The 23,061-nt window shown below is 36.2% G+C and overlaps 1 long non-coding RNA gene across 1 annotated transcript in view; it reads left to right on the forward strand.

The window, feature by feature from the left end:
- The window catches only part of LOC104871904, a 242,132-nt gene that overhangs the window by 98,048 nt on the left and 121,023 nt on the right, over positions 1-23,061 (forward strand). The window contains exon 2 of the long non-coding RNA XR_782990.3: positions 15,247-15,393. This is a non-coding gene — a long non-coding RNA (uncharacterized LOC104871904). The remainder of the gene's footprint in view (positions 1-15,246; positions 15,394-23,061) is intronic.

Consider the following 23,061-nt stretch of genomic DNA (forward strand, 5'->3'; position numbering starts at 1 on the left):
CTCTTCGATTCATTTCGCTTCTCTTCCCCTTCCCTCTCCTTCCCTTTCTTTCTTTCACTCCCTCTCTCTCGCCCTTTCTTCTTTCCCTGCCCTTGCCCACTTCCTGTCCCCTGGTCACCCCAACTCACTCGTCTCTGACGTTCTGTCTTGGAAACTCTCTCTGCTTTTGTTTTCCTGAGCTCTTGCTTCAGTCTGTGACACTCAGAGAGCCCGCAGGTCTTTTCTAGGGTTCTTTATCCCTGCACTGCACCCTGGAAACTCTGAGTCCTGTGATTTTCTTATGTGAAAAAATGTAAGTGCCTAAAACCAAATGGTAGAATTGTGAAGGATGAGACTATCTCTAAAGCAAAATAACTAATAGACACTCGATGAACAGGAATGCCTTTTCCCATATATAGCATCACACACACACACACACACACACACACACACACACACGCATCCTTCCAAATGTCTCCCTCAAGAGTAATTTTGACAGATGACAGTTCCCTAATCACTCCTGAGTGAACCCACAGAATCGTCCCTTTTTGCTATCCCTTATTCCACAGCTCTGGGATCTTACGGCAGCCTCTCATGCCAGTTTATTTGCCCTCGACTGGTTCCTTGCACTCTTCCTTCATTTCTTCCCCTAATGCAGAGGGGACATTTGCTAGCAGATTTTAGGATTCACAGAGAGTAGTTATAATAGATAATAGAAAACACTGAATTTAAAGTTCCAGTTAATATTTCTACAAGCATCAGTCATCCTCAGCCGCAGCGACATTCTCTCTGGCTGTGTGCCTGCCTTATTGGCCTCAATCTCAGCAGGTTCTGAGATTTCTCTCCCGTTCTTCCAAGCTGCTGTATGTGTTTCTTTGTCTTCTAACTTTCTCTTTATGTCTTTCTTTTATGTATATCTCTTTGTTTTCTATTTCCCACCCTTTCCGTATCTCTGTCTGCTATTCTCATTTGCTTTCTCTCTCCCTCCCTCCCTCTCTCCTTCCCTCCTTCCCTTCTGTTATTCTCTCTGTGATCTAGCCAGTTTCTCACTCAACTATTCCCAATTTTCTTTTACTCTGACCTCATCTAGGCCCTTGGCCTATTTTTGCATATACTGATGCAGAGTGATCTTCTGTTCAACAGAAATCTAAAAATGTCTCTGGTTTTCATCTTCCCTAACACACTGAGGTATCTATCATGTAGTCTCAGCTTTTCTTTCAGCATATCTGAAATAAACGTCATCATGATCAGGATGCCTTCAGTAGAGTTAAAGGAGAGATTTCCCTGTTGCAATAAGAAATCTGATAGAGATTTCTTAGAGTCACCTTTTTCTCTATCTTGGTCTTTGGAAAGACTTCTGCTTTGTACTAAACGGAGATAATCCTCATGTAATGAATTGACTTTGCCTTAAGAAAACATTTAACATGTGTATGAAAGCCAGTGTAAGAGCACTGTGTACAAATCAGCGTACTTTGGTTTGACTTCTTTTACAATAGTAGTAAAACTCATAGCAGGCCACGCCTGGAGAAAGGAGTGAAAAATAGAGTATGAATTCTTGCCAGTATTTTGAATGGGCAAAATGATAGCAATATTCAAGATAGATAGTGTCATTTTAATAAAAAAGAAAGTGTTAACTATACGAAGTGATGATATGTTTTATTGCGGCAGTTATTTCACATAAATATGCATATCAAAACATCAAGTTGTACATCTTAAGTATATTATTTGTTAATTAGACCTACATAAAGCTAAAAACATGTAATGTATTTGGCATCGCAATTTCAGTGTCCACTGCCTTCATAGTGTTTATTGCTGTGTAACTACATATTCATTTAATCAATTAGAAATTATCTCCCCTTTTCAACTCTTCCTCTGTGAAGAGGAAGGACCATGTCTGAATTCATGCACAATGTACTCTCCAGGCCTCAGCCCAGCATCTGCCTTTTTACGCTTTTGGCAAAGGTTTGTTTTTTAATTCAGTTCAGAGAAAGTAGGCTCTTCTAGGCACAAACCAGCATCCAGTAAAACACAACCAAAGCATATGTTTATCAGACAGTTCCAGCACTATCAATGATTAGGAGCTAGATATTATTGACTCTTCCAGATTATTCTACTGATCAAAGGGTGTACTGTAAGATTGTAATGGAGTGAGTAAGCAAAGCTGGTCTTTGAAGTACCACATTCTCTTCAGTAGGGAGGAGTACGAAGCTTTGAACTAACTGGACTAGAGCATATGACACAGAGGAATTAAAATATGGGTGTGAGCAGTGGGGGTATAACTGAGGGGGATGGAGTGGACAGGAGAGGAGGCACTAACAGACCAGCTTTGAGTCAGGTAGTAGTACTTTACTCTCTGTAGTGCTTGGGTTATGGCTGCAACCCAAGGATGGGGGAGTGAGTGGTCACGTATATACCAGGTGGGGTTATTGGATGTCAGAGGAATCATGTCTTCAGGAGAGCTCTGATGAGTTTATTATTGGTATTTCTCAAAGACTTGGCTGTAGTAATCGTGCTGTCCTAAACTTTGAAGGGCATAGACCAGAATGTCAATAGTGCCTGAGTGTAGAATTCTGAGTGATTTGTTTCTACTTCATGCTTTTATGTTTTTCTAATGTTCTACAATAAACACATGAACACTTTATAAGCAGACTTTTTAAATGTGTAAATGCTTTCCATTTATATTCTGTATAAATTCTTTGTTTCAATCTCATGAAGTGGAAATAAAAATTGATCCCATAAGAAGCACATGCTGTGAGTATCACCAAGTGACCAAGTAATTTGACAGCCTCAATGCTTAAAATGTGTTAGTGATGTTACAGAGCATATATTGTTTAAAAATAAATTTGTTTTACTTAAGAAAACCTTCAAAAAATATCGTTTCTGCACAGCACTAATTTTTGTCTGGGGATTTTCTGTCTGACATTAATATACAGCCTGACCTCTGTGCCTTATATTTGACCTCATAAATCTACAGATCATTTTAATGAGTTCTTTTGACCCTGGAGAAAATCCTCACATGTCAATCTTTAGTATAAATGAATTCTGTTCTAAAGTCTAACAATGGTATTGAAAGCTTGCAATAAAGTTGTGCTATTAATTTTTGGATATTTTAAATTCACTTTAGCCATCCTATATCATGTTTTATTATCTGTTGTACAGAATATAAATAAACATGTCTTATTTGCTTGGGATGTTTAACTAAAATTTAATGAGTTTATTTTGGCATATTTAATTGCTACAAAATACCTCTATGCAAAATATTTGAATTACAAATGAGTCAGATTCCAGTAATATACTTGCCCTCTACCCTGCAAAGTACCTGCCTCAAAATAGACATATCTGAAAGATAAAACAAAGCCCCATTAGTCAATGTTAGCTTTTGAATTGCAGAACGGTTTATATCAATTTCTTCTTAGAAAATTCATTAAGATTCTATATTTGAAATGTCATCCTTTTCTTATCACTACCATCATTCCTAAGTTTTTAAAGTTATCACTGTAAATCAAGAATCAGTCTGTGCTCCATATGCAAGTGCCTCATGGCTGTGTTCCATATGGAAGCCACTAACCACGTGTAGAGAACTGAAAATGTGGCTAATCTGAATAGAGATGTGCTGTAAGCAGAAAGCATAAGCTGAATTTCAAAGGCCTCATATTTAAAAATGAATATAAATGCCAATGGTATTTGTTGAAATGATCATATTTTATTATAGTAGGTTCAACAAAATGTATTATTATAATTGATTTTCTTTATTAATATAGCTTCCAAAAATCCAAAATGTTGTGATTTATATTTGTGGTTCACATTATGCATCTATTAATGCTGTTTCAGAGCCTGCTTCTCTTTAGCACAAAGCTGTGTCCTACTAAATTTGTTTGGCAAATGGAGTTCCTCATATTTACATGTTATATCAAACCTTGGTAAACTAGTTCTACTACATGTCCAAGTCCACTGGACCCCACTGACTTGTTTCTTGCTATATTCAAGCAAGGAATTCAGCACAGGAATTTCCTGTCTTCTGATCACTGGGTTGTGTTTTCAGAAGCATCTCCTATTAACCATTGGCATACAGGAATCCCAGGCATTTGTCAATGGATGAGGCTGAGCTCTTATACTAGAAATAAATAGTTAACAGAGAAAGGCAACTGACGACAGTTTGAACTTAGCAGTCAAGAGCTTAATGAAACAGAAAAACATTTCCCTGGGCTAACAGTGACTGCTAGCACCTGTGCATTTGTTCCGTGGGATTAAGCGTGGCTGTGAGAATACACCCCTATGGTCACATCTCCCAGCACTCATTAGGAGTTTTTAACCTTTTACAAAGGATCTTCAAAGCCAAGAATACTCTTCAGCATGCACATCTTTGCTTTTTATTAAAGGTTTAGGATTCAGATTACATAATAAATATCTAGATACAAAGCCGTAGTTTGGCATTATTGAGTTTATTATATAACGAGTGATTGTTCAAAAGACATCTCCACAAAAATATTCCTATTAAATGTTTTCTAAAAACATAGTACTACAGTATTGCTGATAAATTGAAATACGCTTTTGTTATAATACTTTTATTGAAAAAAGCTGCCACTTAGTTTAAAAATAGTAAATATAAGGGGGTCAAGTCAAATTGTACTATTTTTATTAGAGATACTATTAGTTTCATATTTTCATCTATGGGCTAACTCATATGTTTTATATTCACTAGATTTATTAATAATCATTTTAAATCTACTATTGTATCTATAACTAATTATTTTACATGTCCATTTTCATGACTACTTTTATAATGTGATTTAGCATTTGAAATTTTAAAGTCTGTTGAGATAGTTTGTGTGAGGGTGTGTGTGTGTGTGTGTGTGCTAAAGAAAACCATAGTCTGAATCTTTACATTTTTTACATAATGTTTGAAACTAGATTTATATTACTATTTTCTAAGAGAAACAATTCATCTCTAAAGAGATTTTATTGAACATCCAGCAGCACTTGACAATATAGGGAAGCTGGCATGAACTTAATAAACTGAAAAAGTTCCAAAAATGCATCGCTTGGTTATTTCTTTGATCTCCCATATGTATTTCCACTGCTGTCCTGAGTAATAAGCCTCCAGCTCAAGTGATGTAGGTACGGTATCAGAGTTTACAAAGCAAAATACACGATTTTTCTGTAAAATGCTTCTTTTAAGAAATCTATTTAAATGAGCTTCAAAATACAAAATAAAACTTAAAAAAAAAAAGAATCCCCTTTCTTCTCCTTTTTCAAAGAAAGTGCTATAGAGCAGAAATTACACAGCCCAGTGCTATAGGAGCGAGGCAGGTAAAATAAATGAGAAATGCAGGACACATTGGGGTGGTAGAAAAGCAGACCACTCACACCCACCCTGTATCAGTTGGGAATTCCATTTGCTGGCAAGTAAGACAGCTTGGAAATAAAAGTGGACAAGATGACTTTTTCCTTTCTCTCATAAAAAAAATGACTTTAGGCAAGAAACCTGACTGTAGGTGCAACTCCATGATTGTCAGAGTTGCAGAAACGATTATCAATACACTGTGAGCCACAGCAGAACACAGCTTGAACATAGGGTCACAGAGCAAACAGAGTGCACAAGCGTCTATAGGTGAAACAGAAGTTTCCTGGTCCTGGATGGAACATTGCCTGCATCAGAAGTAAGATTAGGTTGAGTAACTGGTCCCATTGATATTGGCTAGCTGATTGCATTTATTTGGGGTCCTGGATCTATGGATTTAGGATAAATGGTTCCCACTCCATGTGATGTCTCGTCAGTCTCTCTGACGTGAAATATTTCATATGTCAATAGGAGATTTCCAGAGACAAACAAGAAACACTGGTCTATGGAGGTGGGGGCCCTAAACTCACACTGTTGCTTCTCCCAAAGTTTCTTGACCAATTCAAATCACAAGCACAGCCCAGATTAAAGGCGTTGTACAACAGCCTGTTCCGCTTGATAGGAGATGTGCGAAGAGCACAGATACAAAGATGTATAAGATATTATGCTACAAGAAATCTACCATAGAGTTTATCACAAGCTTTATCTTTTGGCTTTACATGAAGATGGGGATAGATGCATGGGTTTCTTTTGACCTCATTGTCCAAGATGACTGCTGAAACTCCAGCCATCATATAAACTTTCCAGGCAAGAGGAAGTAGAAGGGAAGAAGGAAAAATAGGCCTTGTGTCAGGCTTCTGTCTTACTGCAGTAGGGTTTTCCTAAAGCCTCACCAAAACCTTATTCTTACATCCAGTTAGCTGTGTATTGTTACAAGAAAACATAGCCTTTATCATGATACCTTATGCCCAAATGAAAATCAGATTTCTAAAACTATAGAAGTGAATATGAGCCAATAAGCAATAGTATCAAGCATTAACATATGAATTTTCATTTCATTCTGATTATTGGCCTGTGTTATCAGACATCATGACTTCTCACAAGAAACCACAAACATTAAAATTTCATGTTTGCTAATTCCTGCTATAAGCTAATAATTATAACGAGATATGGACTACACATGTGCATAAGCTGTAGCCCTTATTTGATTCAGTTTTCTTATTAACATCCTTTTTTTATTCAATCCATACAGCTTTTAGGTATAACAACAACAACAAAAAGATTTAGTAACAGAGAAGATTTAGTTCCCCTTCAGTTTATAAACAACAGAACTTTATGTTTCAAAGTTCTGAGGCTAGGAATCTCAAGATCAAAGGGGCAGCAGGTACCATATCTGGTGAAGTTCCAGTCCTCATATAGGGTGCTGACGAGGGTTCCTCACAGGACAGAGCAGATAGAACAGCAAAACTAGCTCTTTGATGCCTCATTTAACTGTTGCATTAGTGAGCTTTTTTCCCACTGGACCTCAAACCTGACATCTACATGTTAAAGGAGGAAAGGCTTATATTGGCTCACCGTTTCAGAGGGTTCAATCCATGGGCTGGTTCCAAGGCAGGAAGAACCTGGTGGAGGAGAGGTGCTCATTGCTTCGGGGGCCAGAAGCTGAGAGACAGGGAAAAGACAGCAAGAGATACACTCTCCAAAGGTATTCCACAGTGACCCACCTTCTCCAACCAGGCCCCACCTTCTAACAGAACATTCAGCGATGAGCTCATCAATAGATTAATCCACTCATCAATTTAGTGCTCTTATGATCCAGTTGCTTTCCAAACACCCCACCTCTGAACACATGAGACTTGTTGGGAACAGTTTAGATTCTGACCATAATGTGACGGCATTCATCCCGTTATTGAGGACAGGGCCCTCATGGCTTAATCACATTCCTAGGTTCTAATCTCTTAGTATCATGATCTTAAAGGTTAACGTTTAACTTGGAAATATGGGATGGAAACATACATTCAACAGTAACACCTAGCATTCAAATCTGTTTTTCAACCACCATTCTCCAATCAAATAGCCAGGGTCCCTTGGATGTAATTTATTCTGTAGCTGGGGCAGGTAAAATATAAGAATTAACTAAAATGTTGAAAAGTAAGCTTACTAAAAATGCCAAGCAGGGGGATGAAGATGCAGCTGAATGGCAGAGCAACTGCCTAGCATCAAAAAGGCTCTGGGTTTGACTCACAGCACCGCAAATACACATACAAAAAAGGGATCAAGAATGTGTCCAAAGGATATCTGGATCAATCCAAAGGAGATCTAAATGGTCCAAAGTGACAATATTTGAGCAACCACCTATATAATGAGTTTTAAATTATAATACATGGAATAAAATAAATACCTTTAACTACATGCTGATATAAATAAATAATTGGATGAAGACATAAATGAAGAAAGAGCACCTCTCTTCATTCTGGAATAACACCAATTAATAAATGTAGAAGGAGTGCGGAAGCAGAAAATTAACATTAGCCAAAGAAAACACTAATTTTTGCAGACACAATCCACTAACTAAAATTAATGGGCAAAAGTGCACTTTTCATAATCTCAAAATATCACCCCAGATTATTTATTAATTGAAAGGTGAAAAATAACAACCTCATACTGCCTGGCAGACACTGCCTTGCCTACAGGGTAATTAGTTAACATGTTTACTCATTAAGACCTAACATCACAGACCCTCTGCTCTAATCATCGTTTTGCTAGAACAGTGAAATTCTGCCTGATGCATGATGTTTTCAGGTTGCAACCTCTACTATACACAGAAAGCACCTTTTGTAATATTTGATTTTTCACAAATTTGTCACTGCTAAAAAAAAGATAACTAAGTAAGTTATGTTTTAATCTCTTAAAAAGAATGCATTTTATTGTCAGAAAAAAGAGGATGACCCAGACCCAAAACCAGTTAGTTAAACAATAGGTGTGTGTGTGTGTGTGTGTGTATGTGTGTCTTTAATATTACCTATGTTTTGCTTGTAGGATTGGTAAAATGTCTAGAAAGAAAAAAGAGACCATGCAACTAAAATTACTAATACCCTAACTTTAATAAGAAAAGATTTTAATTGAAGATATCCTTGGCCTACTCATTCCAAACTCATAATGGATATTTTACTCTTCTATTGAATTGAGCATATCCTAAGACATATGCCTTTAATTTCTAGTTTATATAACTCAATATCCAGTTTAGGCACTAACATTTTAAGTACTTGATTAAAATGGTTATGTTTTATTCCATTCAACCATATAATCAAAGTTCAATACAGTACAAATATGTTTTTCTTAAAAATTTATGAGTTCATTTTTGATTTGCATTTAATTAACATCAGTTTTACTTAGAATCACTTAATTTTTATCAAGATTTCAGGTTATTGAACGGACCACCTAGTTGAAAATGAATCGCAGAAGTTAAATAATTTGTGCAACCATTACAATGACTTTTTGTGATTACTGCTTTGTGACCACGATGTTTCTTAGACAATTGAATCGTGGTTGTGCGTGTATATGCATTTCAGTTGATTTTTTTAAAATTTTAATTTCTAAGCAGTTATGTTGGAGAAAATTAGCCAGTTGACCAGGAAACAGATCCATAAGTGTACAAAAAATATGAGTTTAGAAGGTGTTTCTAGAGATAGAAACTTAAGTAGAAATATAAACACCACAACAAATTGCAAGATTTTTTAAAAGCTGATCACATGAGTACCAAATAATCAAAAAGACAATATATTAATAAACTGCCTGTGCCATCTCTATAGTGCCTCAAATCTATCTATATATATATCCTTGACATCCTTGGCCTACTCATATAATTGGCCTATATATATTTATATTTTTTGTACATTTTAGGAATACAATACAGTTACATTCATCATTGGGATCTTGTACCTTTACATGATGTATCTTGGTTCTTTTTTTCCCCTATATATTTTTAACTGCAAATAATTTATCTCTTTATCTTTAAATATAAAAATTATTTGGGACATCCTTCTATGGGGAGAACAGGAGGGGAAAGTGACACACAAAAAACTTAAGATGTGTTATGTATATGTACAAATCCCCCGTAATGAATGAAATCATTATGTACTACAAACATGTACTAATAAAAAAATAAATAAAAGAATAGATATATAATCCAACCTTTCCTCTAAGAGTTGGCTCAAAAGTTTTCTGTTTTTTTTTTTTTTTTACTACTGACATCTGGAAAAGTATACTTTAGTTCTCAGCCCTTATCAGTAATGACACAAACATTTTTAGAATTATCAAACTGTAGAAATCCATATTTCTTGAATATAAAATGTCAGTACATTTAAAGTTTTCTCCCACAATTACTATTTTAATACTCTTTAAATTGATGAATCATATCACAAGTTGCTCCCCGATACCTTCCTTTTCATACCTACAATGAGTTGTATATTATTTTTATACTTATCAGTGTTTTGTATCAAATAAGAATTTAAATATTTCCCTTTAATTATATCAGTCATTTCTTTATTTAAAAAGTAATAGTCTATTCCTTTTATTCACAATAGAATTTCAAAACACTAGATAAAGTGATTTGTACCACTATAACTTACATTTCTTGGTTTTGCAAAATAATGAGACCTAGTGACAGATTGAGTAGCTGCTATATATTCAAAGTATAAACGACATGTAAAGATGTTAACAACAGCTATAATGTAATATGAATATATTTGTGTTTTCTTGGTCCCAAATCCTCCTGATAGCACTTGTATTTATTTCCTACTAAAGAATAATGGAATTAATGTAATATTTCTCCAATTTCAATTTTTGGAAGCCTTGCATTGTAACTAAATGAGCCCAGGGACCTGTAATTAAAACTCCCATTTAACAAAATCCCTGGCTTTAGAGATTGAAAGTGTTTATAAATATGAATTGCATCTCTCCCTCTCACTCCCTCCCTCCTTCTCCTTTTCATCTTCCCTTTCCCTTCCTTTTCCTGTCTACCTCTCTTACACTGTTCTCCCATTTTGTCCTGTGTCATAGGACATAGCTTAGCATGATCAGCCAGGGCAAGCTTAGCAAGACCGTCCATGAAAATGGAGGGTATAGAATCTTCATACTCAAAAACATGACCCATAGGTTTTGATCTGTTATCTTGTACTGCTTTCTGTATCAAATTAAATGTAATTTGATTTCTGTATAACTCAGATGTTTATGAATTAGCTTTTCTAAACTAAATATTGCATAATATTTTAGTTTATACATGTATGGCTCATTTAATCTAAAAATTCTGTGTGTGCTGTCATTACCTGGAATTTAACACATAAATCTCACATATAGAATAGTTCAGTCAATTAAGTTTAAAAATAGAGCTAAAACCTGGGAATTTTATGAATAAGGGCTTTTCTATAGGACAAGAAATGTAGTGTATCTAAACTTTATTGTTTGGTGTTTTTCAGTATAAAGCATAGTTACTATGAAAATAAAAGCTAACACATTATTAGTTGCTCTACTAGGTTAAAAGAGCATTTACATGAGAATCTTCACAATCCTGAAAAACTCAATCTTTCTATTGTCTCAGGAGAAATTCTCATAAGTAGAGGCTAGACATTCAAACAAGGTATTTGCCTGTAGAAGAAGATGAGACTGTTTTTTAAAACTGTTTCATTATTACCTGAAAAGAAAAACAAAATACTGCTCAGTGTGTATTTGAGGAAATCCAAAAACAGCATGTAGTTCTGTGAGCTCTGAAAAGTTTCCCTAGAGAGAATTCACTGCAATCGACAAAGGTATGAATAATTACTGTAAAAATACAATCCCATATGTCACAGTTATCTTGCTCTGAATGAGAGAAAATCCATTTTTTTTAGGAGACTGGGTTTTCAGTTCCAACAGTTATTTATTCAAAACTGTAGTCTTTCCATTATGTTGCTTTCTCCCATGGAAACAGACTACACCTTATTCTCACACTGAGGAAAGAGGAAAGGATGCTGAGCTCTGATCATGAATATTTTATTGTATATAGACACAGAGATCATGGGGTGGAGCAGATGAGTAGCAGGAAATAAATGTGATGTTGTTTTCAAATTCTCAGAGGAGGTTTGTATTAAACTGTCTTTGCTAGCTTGTTTTCTGCCTGGCTTTTACACTGTCAAACCTGATAATGAAACCTTTTTGTATATCTTGAGCTTGCTTATCAGGTGAGGAGTGTAGCATCTACCAGAAGGAAAAATTGTCCACTTTATGTGGTACATACAAAGAAAAAGCTATCGCAGATGGCATGTGGTGAAAATATACCTGCAAGAAGAATAATCTGTATTAATTTCTGTTGGAGAGTTTCTAAAACAATAGGTTAAAAAATAAATCGAGAGTTAAATATTCTCCATGCAAATGATTATTTTTCTCTTCCCCTAATACCTCCAGGTTATTAGAAGACTTTCATCTTTAATAATGTCATAATCCACTGGAGTTTGTTTGGCCAGAAGTTAGTACTAATGAAGATAATGCCTTAAGCTTATGCTCTTTAAGAAAAATTAAAGTCCTGTTTTCCTGATATAACACCATAGACCACAAACCAAACCCACCATTTACAAATTTGCTTCTCTGGGTACAAAAGGAAGTGAATGGAAAAATGAATAATGTAGTAGACATTACCAGATTTCCAAGTTGATGGGACTCTAATCACCCTGCCTCTGGAACCACCTTCAAATGCGTCTGTGTGAATGATGTCATTTATCCTTTAATTAAAGGAGGGAAACCAAGAAAATATATAGGAATTATAACTTTTTTCTAGCACAGCTATTGGTAAATTTTTGGTTTCTTTTATGCAAAATAGAATTTCAAAAGCTGTAGTAATTTACCAGTAAGCCCAATAACAATGAATATCAGAGGTAGGTGCTATTTGTAATGAGATGTTGTATTTTTTGAACATGTGCCAAAAATGATGATCTCTATGCCACATACTGGTTTACACACCCAATACTGAGAGGCTGAGTAACCTGAGACTCTACAAAAAAGAATGGTAAACAATGGCTTAACTCATGTAAAAACTTAGTAATGACTCTATGATGAGTGGTCTCTATACACATATCAACCATAAAAATGCTTTTCTTTCTCAGTCAAAATGTGTGTGAGATAGGATTCTTTTTTTCTAAATTATTCTCAAGTGGCTGACCACTAATTTTTGGTTTTAAGAACTAAATTCAAGACTAAAAGGCTGTGTAGTTTGGTTGTACTTAATAAAAACATGAGCTGACATTTTTTACTATTCACTATTGGCCAGTTACTTTACTGAGACCATTTCCATTTTGTCCCAAAGACCATTCCATGTACTTGAAAATGGCATATGTCTCTTTTTGTGAGATGAATCAATAACCTTAAGGAATAGTGCAGCTCCTACAAGGTGAACCAATCTGTTGATAATAGAGCCAAGCCCTGACTCTTGAAGGTTATAAATGTAAATATCAAATTTAATTGCCATCAGTACCTTGTATTAAGATGTACATAAACAATAAGTTCTGAGTAACATAGCTCCTATTCAAACATAGTATATTAAACATTCAAATTTTAAAAATCAGTAATGGTAATATGGATTTTTTCAAGGATATGTAGATAAAAATTTCCTAATACATATTCAAAAAGAAAGATTTTTTAACAGAGTTTTCTGTGGGGATATGATTATGTGTTAAAGGAAGTTTATGATGTCTGATATTTCTTTGAGCACTCTTACTATTTTTACTGTAAATAGAAAATTTTCATACTACTTCTTAGGAAAAACTAAAAATAGATTATGTATAAATAATATAATATAATATTGATGTAATACAATATAAATATATTAATAAAGTATAAATAAAATATAATTAGTTTATTTTCTTCATTGAAAATATTTCTCTTGCAAAATATATTAAATTATCTTATTGTTATGCAGTAGATATGATTATATCAGTCCTATAATTCTATTCCATGATAAAGTGATTTGTCTTCTGATACTCTGAAATATATTGAGACTATCTTAATACTCTTAATAGAAAGTATGTCTATTTGTATTTTATTCAATTCTGCATTAAATTAAACATACATAAGCTTTTGTAACCATCCTTGCACTTTTTTTCCTTCCTTCCTTCCTTCCTTCCTTCCTTCCTTCCTTCCTTCCTTCCTTCCTTCCTTCCTTCCTTCCTTCCTTCTTTTTGTGCTGGGGATGAGACCTAAGGCCTCACTGAATCCCCAGAGCCTTTCTAGAATTTTTCATTATCTATGCAAAGTATTACTTTTTAGCAAGTTCTGCTGTTCTTAGAAATGGTGTTTTAATACATAGAACATACATTTGAGAAGAAAATTTTAGCAAAAAATCATATTCCATAAACCAAAAATAAGTCAGGGATGAATCTGCATGGGGAAAGGCCACATAAAAAGAATTAAGATGTGTTATGTACATATACCAATTCCCTATGATGAATGTAATTATTATCTACCTCAAACATATATTAATATAAGTATAAACTTTTTCAGATGATCTTTTCTTTTCTTTATGTCACAAAGTAGTGGCATTTTTACAGAAAAAAAATACAAGCCTGCAAAGTGTGTTCCTTGAGTACCTACAGTTCATAGATGTATATAATGGAACAAAAGCAAGTATTTCTTATTATCAAGGAGAAAAATGAGTCAGCCTTCTGGGAATAGTTTAGATTGACCTGTAATGGACAAGATAGTATATGAACCTATAGTTATGTCAGGGAAAATCTTTGGATTGTTTGAGAATTGAACAATGATTAGTACCAGGCAGAAGACCTGGGATCTGGAATTTGTGTTTGTTAAAAGATAAGAAAGAATAACTTATTTTTGTTCTTAGATCTTTTGTGAAGAATATGAAGTCTATAGTTAGTTCCTTCCTACCTTATACATAATATTTATTATTGCTCTTCTAGAGGGAAATAAAAACTGAAGATCTACATTTAACTCTGATTCACCCAACACATACATGGTTGATCCTCAATATTTGCGGGTTTCCTCTTTATACATTTGCCTTTTCATTTAAAAAAAAAAAATTGTGCCTTGGGCCGGGGATTTAGCTCAGCCGTTCGGTGGCCTGCCTTGCAAGCGCAAGGACCCGAGTTCAATCCCTGGAACCAAAAAAAAAAAAAAAAAAAAAAAAAAAAAAAAAAAATTGTGCCTCATGTCAGTAATTTCATTGTTTGTAGTACTGAGCTGCTGTCCTATGCTCTTAGTCATGAGAAGGCTGTGATGGGCCTTATGGAGGAAAGACATAGATTATTAGATAAGCTTTGCTCAACTGTGAGTTACAGGGCTGCTCCCTGTGAATTCAATGTTGATGAATCAACAATATATATTAAGTAAGTAACAATATATATAAAGCTGTCTTTCAAGAGATAAACAAAACAAGCTTCTATACTGGTTGGGTGATGAAAATGTTGGAGACAGAAAAAAAACCTGCATTTCTTCTGGAAACAATGGTTTGGTATTTGCTAATTCAGTACTGGCAATGACTTTATAACCTGAGTACTATGAATGATGCAAAAGTATATTAACAATAAACAACTGTCAGTTATTGAGCTAAGCCTCAGAGATTCAGGGATTGAGGACTCGCCGTTTATTGGGCAGATAGATTCGTAATGAAATGATTACAAAGAATCAAGAAAGTGCCGCAGCGCAGATGTCTTCCAGGTGCTAAGTGTGTATATGTGTGTAAAGGGCTCTACTACCACCCAGGAGTGCCCAGGTAATAACAGACAGATCTGTAGCTGCATGCCTGACAAAATGATAGCAACGGTAAAGAAAGGGCATGCTGCATGTAGGAGAGTGCAAAGTAAATGATGTTATATATTTATTTTTAAACAGAGCATACTGTTGGTGGGGTTCTGAGTCATGTTGGTACCATATTGTTACAGAAATACACTGCGGTGAATTCTGCCTCTTGCCAAAATGAACACTGAGGAAAAATGAAGAAAACTGAAGAACTCCAATGAAAAAATACAGAACAGAAATAGCAAGCCTTCTCTGGAGTCTTTAATTTATCTACAGCCATTGTAAAAAAGGTAGGAAAGCAAATTATGTTTGCTTCTGCCCTTTGCGTTTAATTTTAAAATTATGCACTACTGGAAAAAAGCAGAAAAGCACAGGTATTTGTTTAACAAATATTCAGTGGATGACTTCTGCATGCCTAAGAACTGTTCTAGGCCCTATTGCTTAAAGAGGGGCTTTGAAGAGGCTTGATATAGGAGATGAAGTGGAGAAACCTTTTGAAAGTGGAAATATGTCTTGAAGGTAGAGGTCATTAAGAAAACATTAGTAGAGAAATGGAAGAAGTCATAGGTGTGAAGCATCTCTAATGTAAATATTTAATCCCAAGTTTTTCGAGAGCCAACATGCTGCTCAAAAAGTTTCAGATTTTGGAGTATTTTGGGTTTTAGGTGTTCAGATTACTGATGCTTGGAAAGTAGAGTCTATGGTAATATTTCCAAATTCCAAAGAAAACTAAAATCAGAAACAGTTCTGGTCCCAGCCATTTTGGATAAAGGATGTTCTAGCTGAACTATGTTTTCAAAAAAATCCATTCTGCCTTACTGGTTGGCATGGGTGTTTCAATCATAGAAAACAGCAGAACATGTTTGCACCCATGTAGGAAATGCTGGTGAGTTGGTTTAGGGACGTGGCTTTGGAAATCAAATATGTTGAATCTTCTTCAGTGCATAGATAAAAATCATATTCTTTATGAATCTCCAAACAGAATTCTAACTTTCTGAAGTCAGATTTGCATTTTAATGCACACTCATGAACAGTCATTTATTCCATTGCTTGAAAAAATTATTTATGGCATATGTATTCCAGAGTGTGTTGATATCAAATTGTGAAAAGAAATAGAATTCTTCTCTGAAATCTCATATTCCAGGTAAATTATCTTATAACACTTGGAGATGTGAGTCCTCTACAAGTATTTGTGAGTCCGCTCATGCTTTGTGCATGGCCCCTGACTTCTGGGAATATTTTTCCCCAAACCACTGAGAAGCTGCCTGTGTGAGAGGTATCTTTCTAAATAAGAAGCGTATGAATTTTTTACGAACCAGAGGCTTTGGCCAGCCAAGCATGACTTCAAAAGTAAAACTTTCCTGCTGGGTTATTTGTAGATAAAACATTGAAGGAGAAACTAAAATACAGCTTAAAATTGGTATTTCAGAAAGAGAAGAATATATGAATTTAAAGAAAATTTGTCAAAAAAAAAACCTATCATACTCAGGGGTGAAGTCTTCACATCTTGGAGTTCATAACCATTGTTCAAAGCCTACAGGGGAGGTGAACGGATGAGGAATAGAGAGTGACCTGGGCAGGCAGATCTGAGTTTGCAAGAAGCGATCAGCCATTGCTAGAGCATGGACCACCTCAAAATCTGTGTTGTGAAGAGTTATTCAGGATAACTTGGCTGAATAATACTTTAAGACCTCAACAAAGTATGTAGTATTGCTTTTTCACTCCTATAATGGTCTGAACAGATTCCAAACATGTATGTTGTAGAAGTCCTTCATTCCTCCAACCCAGATCCCTCTGGAAAATTTTTATTATCAAAAAGCCTTAGATAGATTCATCCGGTTTTATAAGGTGCACACATGTTAAGCTGTAAATGCTGTGAAATATGCAGTCCAGTGGGAGAACCTAAGCACCTGCAAACATCAGAGCAGCCTGAGACTTCCAGCAAGGCTCCCAGAGTCTTTTCTCCATCACAGAGGATGCACTTCTTCTTTGTATCAAGAAGAAGCATCCGGTGTATAGCTCATACTTTGGTCTCAGGAAAGCCAAGGAAGACTCAAGCTTACTGGGGGATATCTCCACTCACAGCTTAGGTAGCTAAAAGCAAGCTTTATGAACATCGATCAATATGGTTTCAGTAAACTGAGTAGATAAACTCTGGTAGAGTTTTGGATTTTTATCAGCACCTTATAAATCACGAGCTAGTACATTTTACCTTTCTTGGCCAAGAATCAATAACAAAGTTCCAGGTGTCCAGCAAAATAAGCAGAGATGCTCAATATCAATTACAAAATAACTCTGTCTTGATGCACTCAGAGAATGGGTCATGATGAAAACATCAGAGAAAACCCAAAGCTGATATACCATATTCTGAGATTGATCCTGTCATCTACTGGATTGGATGCATTCTTTGAGTAACGGGAGACCAAAAGGATATCCACACTTTTAAGGGAAGTCATCAGATTTTGAAGCAATAAGGATAAATTAAATGAGGAAGAGTGATATATCTTATTTTGATTATTCCAAAAGTAGCTATTGAGAAAATATTTTCTTTTTTTGGTACCGGGGATTGAACTTGGGTCCATGCACTTGCAAGGCAGGCAGCAGAACCACCAAGCTAAATCCCTAGCCCAAGAAAATAATTTTTGATACTGGTGTTTATTCTGGAGGTTATGTCATATGCCTTTTGTAGGAAAATGAGTATGTGACACAAAAAGAAAGAAGACAGAAAAGAAACCTTGTCACTACTGTGACCAAAAGTGACACAATCCCATTAGGCAATTCTGAGATACAATATAGAACATACATTGAATTTATCCTAACCAAGGACAAGGACATTGTGGTACTTAGCCAATTTCTCCCACCTTCCTTGGCTGAGCATTGCTCTCTGGGGAAAGCAGAAAAGAGTTAACTCCATGTGGACCAAGAGAATGTCAGTAGCCAGATGAAACCCTCAGGCATAGGCCCAGACAGTTTCCATTGGAGGGCACCCTTAGGTAAGCATATCCAAAAATGATTGATGCCAAGGGGATGTAGATAGCAATTTTTGCTACAAGAACTGACAACAATTCTGATGGTGGTGTTTATAGTCATGACCATATTAATACAGCTATTGTTTATTTAATGCACTATAAGCCAAGTGCCATACTAAATGCTTTATATGCATTTTAATCATTTAATTCTTATACTGAATACACCTTTACTAGGTGGAGAGAGAGAAGGAAAACTATCTTGATAACTCATCACTGCAGTTCTACAGCACTTACATTATCCATGTCTTCAGTATGTAGTTGAGGAAATAAGACTAAATGAGGTGAACCAAATCAGAAGTAGCAGTATAGGAAATCAAGTTGGAGTTCCAATCCTGATTTGTCTGCTTTCCAAACTATCTCCTGGGCAACTGGTAAATCTTAATTAATTCATTAATCACTGATACTTTTCAGACTCACATTTATTTAAAAGGTGGGTATTATTTAAATTTGGGGAGTCAAGAAAAAGTCGCCCCTGGTTCTCAAGGAGCTTACACATTTCTGAAAGAGAAAGACAAGGAAAGTTGTGTTTGAAGTATATAATGGGAGTGTGTTACAGCTATTGAATAGGGCAAGGAAAGAGTTATCACTTGTTGTTGGATCACAGCTTGCCCCATAACTCAGTAGCATCAGAAGGTAAGTATGTATTGTTGCTTTTGAGCCTGTGAGGGAGTTAGGAAATTCTGCATGGCCACTGCACTTGGGCCATGATTTGCTGATCTTTGAAGGTTTTGCTTAATCACTTGCAGTTAGATATGGGCTATATAGCATAAGATGGCTTCACTCACATATCTGGTGATGACTAAATGTGACTGGGGCTACTCAATTCCCCAGCAAATTAGCCAGAGCTCACTCAGTGACAAATGAGCAATGTGATAAAGAATGAGTGAAAGTGTCCACAGCTCCTTGAGGCCCAGGCCCAGAGCAACCACTGAATGTGACTAGGGTACTCAATTCCCCAGCAAGCTATCCAGGGCTCATTCAGGGGAAAGTTAAAGGTTAAAGGAAACCATAAGTCCTGCCTAAATTTAAGAGATATGGAAACAAAGACCCTACCTCTTGGCAAGAGGAGTTTCTAAATCACATTGCCAAAAGAAATTGGCATATGAAAGTGTATTGATCAGATTTTCATCACCAGGACAAAAAAGCTGATACCCACAACTTACAGTGATATTTTTATCCATAAGAGATTATTTTTACTTATAGTTTCAGAGGCTTCAGTCCATTATCAGCTGTCTGCAAGGCAGAAACAGCATGCCAAAAGGAGGTGAGAGAAGAAAGCTTTTCAACTATATGGCAACCAGAAAGCAGAGAGCAGGGGAAAAGGGCCAGAGAGGGATGATAGGTCTAGGTACAGGAATATTCCTTCCTAGGGCCCACCTGCTTTAACCAGGGGCCTCTTCCAAACAGCACACACAGCTCTGAACTCATCACTGAATCAATGGTGATGTTGATGACTACGATCATCTTAATAGAGCTATTTTATTTGATGAATTACAAGCCAGCTCCTGATGAGTATAGAACCCCGACATGGTGTAATCACCTTCCAAAAGTCTCACCTTTAAACACATAAGTCTTTGAGAGACTGTTTTAGATCAAAATCACAACAGAAGGAGAAAACCTGGAACTGAAAACAATCTACCAAGAAGGAAATATCCAAATAAAAGCTTACAAGGATAAGCAAGCCTCCCCTAGACGAATAAGGTAGCAAGGAAACGTAAATCAAAGAAGGGAGTATATGTTCCAAGAAACAAAACATGAAGAACCGTATGCTGTCAAACAATTTGAGAATAAAGGCATCTGGTGGTGAGAAAGAAAGAGAAAGCAAGCACCATGAGGGAGAGCAAGATGAGAGACCAGAAAAATGTAAAATATGTAGAACTCAGGAAAACAATAATCCATTTGCAGACAGAATAGTAGGGGGTTATGTTGTTGCTTTTGTTTTTGTTATTATTTTCTTCCATTAAGCTTATCAGTACATTTTAGGTATACAATCATCACTGGGATCTTGTACCTTTACATGATGAGACAGAATAATAGGTTTATGAAGAAGAGTTCCACAGCAATGGGGAAGAGGAGCAAAAGTCCGGATAGGTGGATGGGTGGAAGGACGGATGGACACATTGTTATAGCAATGTGGTCAACACAATTATAGGATAATCTTATAAGAGGGTTTGTATTTATTTCAAAAAGTGAGGGAAAAAAGAAAGAAGTTTGATAGATGTGTGAAGAAGGACATGAGAAGTGGGCCAGGAAGAAAAAACTCTTCAGCATATGGTGGTTCTTGTGGGGACCACCACAGTGACACAGAGCGCAGGATGGATGCTTTTTATGCTGCACTTTGATAACCAGGCTAAGCAGAAGGTATTGGATGTGTGGAAACTAATGAAGACCTTGGCTTATGACCCCATGGCAAGGCTATGCTTACAAGGCACAATTTCTGGGGGAAGTCTCTGTGAGGTCCGTTGACATGAAGGGTGTATTTATATTGGAGTATGTGTGCAAAATGGAAATTTGCAGTTCAGACTGAGTCTGAATTGTTAAAATAAACAGCAGACCTATCCCAGCATTTTGCTAAGCAGTTTTTACCACCCTGTTGGACGTGTTTTCAATTTTAGTATATGTGCAGCCGAAGCCTGCACAGGCCTGTGTTTTCAGAGTGATGCTATCCCAGTCAGGTGATGCAGCCTGTTTCAGGGTGAGGTTTAACATCCTGCTGGTAATTTTTCAAGTGCCTTGGAGGCAGAATTGGAACTTGACTGTGGAAATAAATGCTAGTGAGACCCAGGAATGGAGATTCCAGGTTAAAATCCCCACCATGTGTTATTCATTTCTGAATATATTGGTAATTCTTTGCTCCATATTTCTAAAAAGTAGGATAAAGATTACCATTTCACAAAAAGAGATAAAGTAGAATAAAATAAAATAGCCAAAGTACAATAAATACTATGCTATTAAAAGTTGACAATAAAGATACCAAATCTAATGAGTATGTTCTGGGTACCTCATAGTGGCTTAGTTAATGAATTTATTTTTCTTTAGACAACTGAGGATCTCCCCATCCTCCTTCTCTCTCTCTCTACGCTCCCTCTCCAGGGGTAATCACTACCCTAAATTGATGTCTTTTGTTCTCTTGCATAATAAATGGACCAAACATGAACACATCCCTGTACCCTACAAATCTTTGCTTCCTTGTATACTTCACAGCAATGGTCCCATATGTATACAGTCACAGAGATTTTTGCATTTAATTCAACATATATGTTTTAAAGTTCGTTCATATTGTTGCACGCAGTTATAGATCATTTCAAAGCTAAATAGTGTCCTAGTTGAGTGAACATATCACAATTTACTTATCTATTCTCCAGTAGATTGACATTTCTGTGTTTCTGTTTTCTACTGCTGTGAACAGTGATGCTGCAGTCATTGTTTTTGTATCTTCTGGTGCCTGCAAAAGTTTTTCAGAGCAATCTACACAGGAGTAGATTGTTACCAGGATATAAGATACGAGTGACTAACCCAGGAGTACGAGGTTCCCCAGGTTGGGAGATTTTCAGTGCTAAAGCCAGGAGAGTCTCAGGAAAAATGACATAACCGTTCCCCTTAAATACAAGCATGTTCCTCTTTACAACACAATACTAAACCCTTTCCCACACAGTTGCTTACAATTACACTCCCCACAAGCACTATCTGAGTATTCCCTTTGAACACTATTTCTTTCTCTGCATAGTATTCTCAATATCTTAATTTTTGCCAATCAATTGAGTGTGAAATGGAATCTTACCGTAATTTGATTTCCCTGCTTACTAATGATGTTCAGCATCTTTTCATGTTTTGTTCTCCATTTGTCTTTTCTCTTCTGTAAAATGCCTCCTGTATCTTTCATTTTGTGTGTGCATGTGAGATCATTGTATTTAACAAATCTTACACATCTCTTAGGATTCTCTTGGGTTTACCATCACTTAGACCTATACAACACAAATAACATTTTCAACTGAAAAATTATTGCACAGTACTGTCCTATGCATGATAGTATGTTTAGCATCGTCATTGGTCCTTACTTACTAGCTACAGCAGTATCCCCAGTTATGGTAATTAAAAGTGTTTCTAGATATAAAGATCTCTTGAGTCAGGGCCTGAGATTTAGCTCACTGGCGCCTCACCTGCCTTGCAAGGGCAAGGTCCTGAGTTTGATCCCCAGCACTGAAAAAAAAAAAAGATTTCTTCAGCCAAAAGTCCCCCTGGGGGACAAAACTGTACCTGGTCATGACCAAGTGACCTAGTTTATGTTCTCATTCTCTCTCTCCCCCTCCCCACCCCACTCTCTTCCAAGGCATATTTCCGTGCATAGTTTATTCATAGAAGTGTCCCACAGCAGATGCATGTGCTGACCTCTGCCTGTACTTCCTCATGGTTTGAGGAAGGGCCATGGCCAGAACAGAAGCACATTAGTAACACATCACCTTGTCTCGCTTCCCTCCCTTCCCTACCTCACTTTCTTCCTCTCTCCTCTTCACTCTCTCACTTTAAGATTCCACGTTTTGATTAAAGCATTAACACTTAATGTTTGTCTCAGAGTTCCCTTGGGAAACTGAGATTTTAAAAAAACAGTGGTACAAAAAATACCCTGTGGATAAGTCTTTGGAATTGGATTGCTGTCCTGTCTGAAAACAGTAAGGATCACTTTTTCTTGTTATAAATTAGGATAGAAATAAATTCTAGAAAGCAGCAGCACAATTACTTAAGGTTCGCCTATGGCAAACTGAGATAAGGCTGATAGGGAAGGCCAAGCATTGGGAGACCTGGTGGCTACAACATGCAATGACTGTTACAGCAATGATTATGTATCTTGTGGGATACGGTGGCCACTTTCGATCCACAAAAAGAAAATTTTATGCTAAGGAGTTAATAGCCAATTCAAGGCATGCTCTG

This window comes from Fukomys damarensis, unplaced genomic scaffold (genome assembly GCF_012274545.1).
Source record: "Fukomys damarensis isolate Sample0158 unplaced genomic scaffold, DMR_v1.0_HiC HiC_scaffold_7, whole genome shotgun sequence".
NCBI lineage: Eukaryota > Metazoa > Chordata > Mammalia > Rodentia > Bathyergidae > Fukomys > Fukomys damarensis.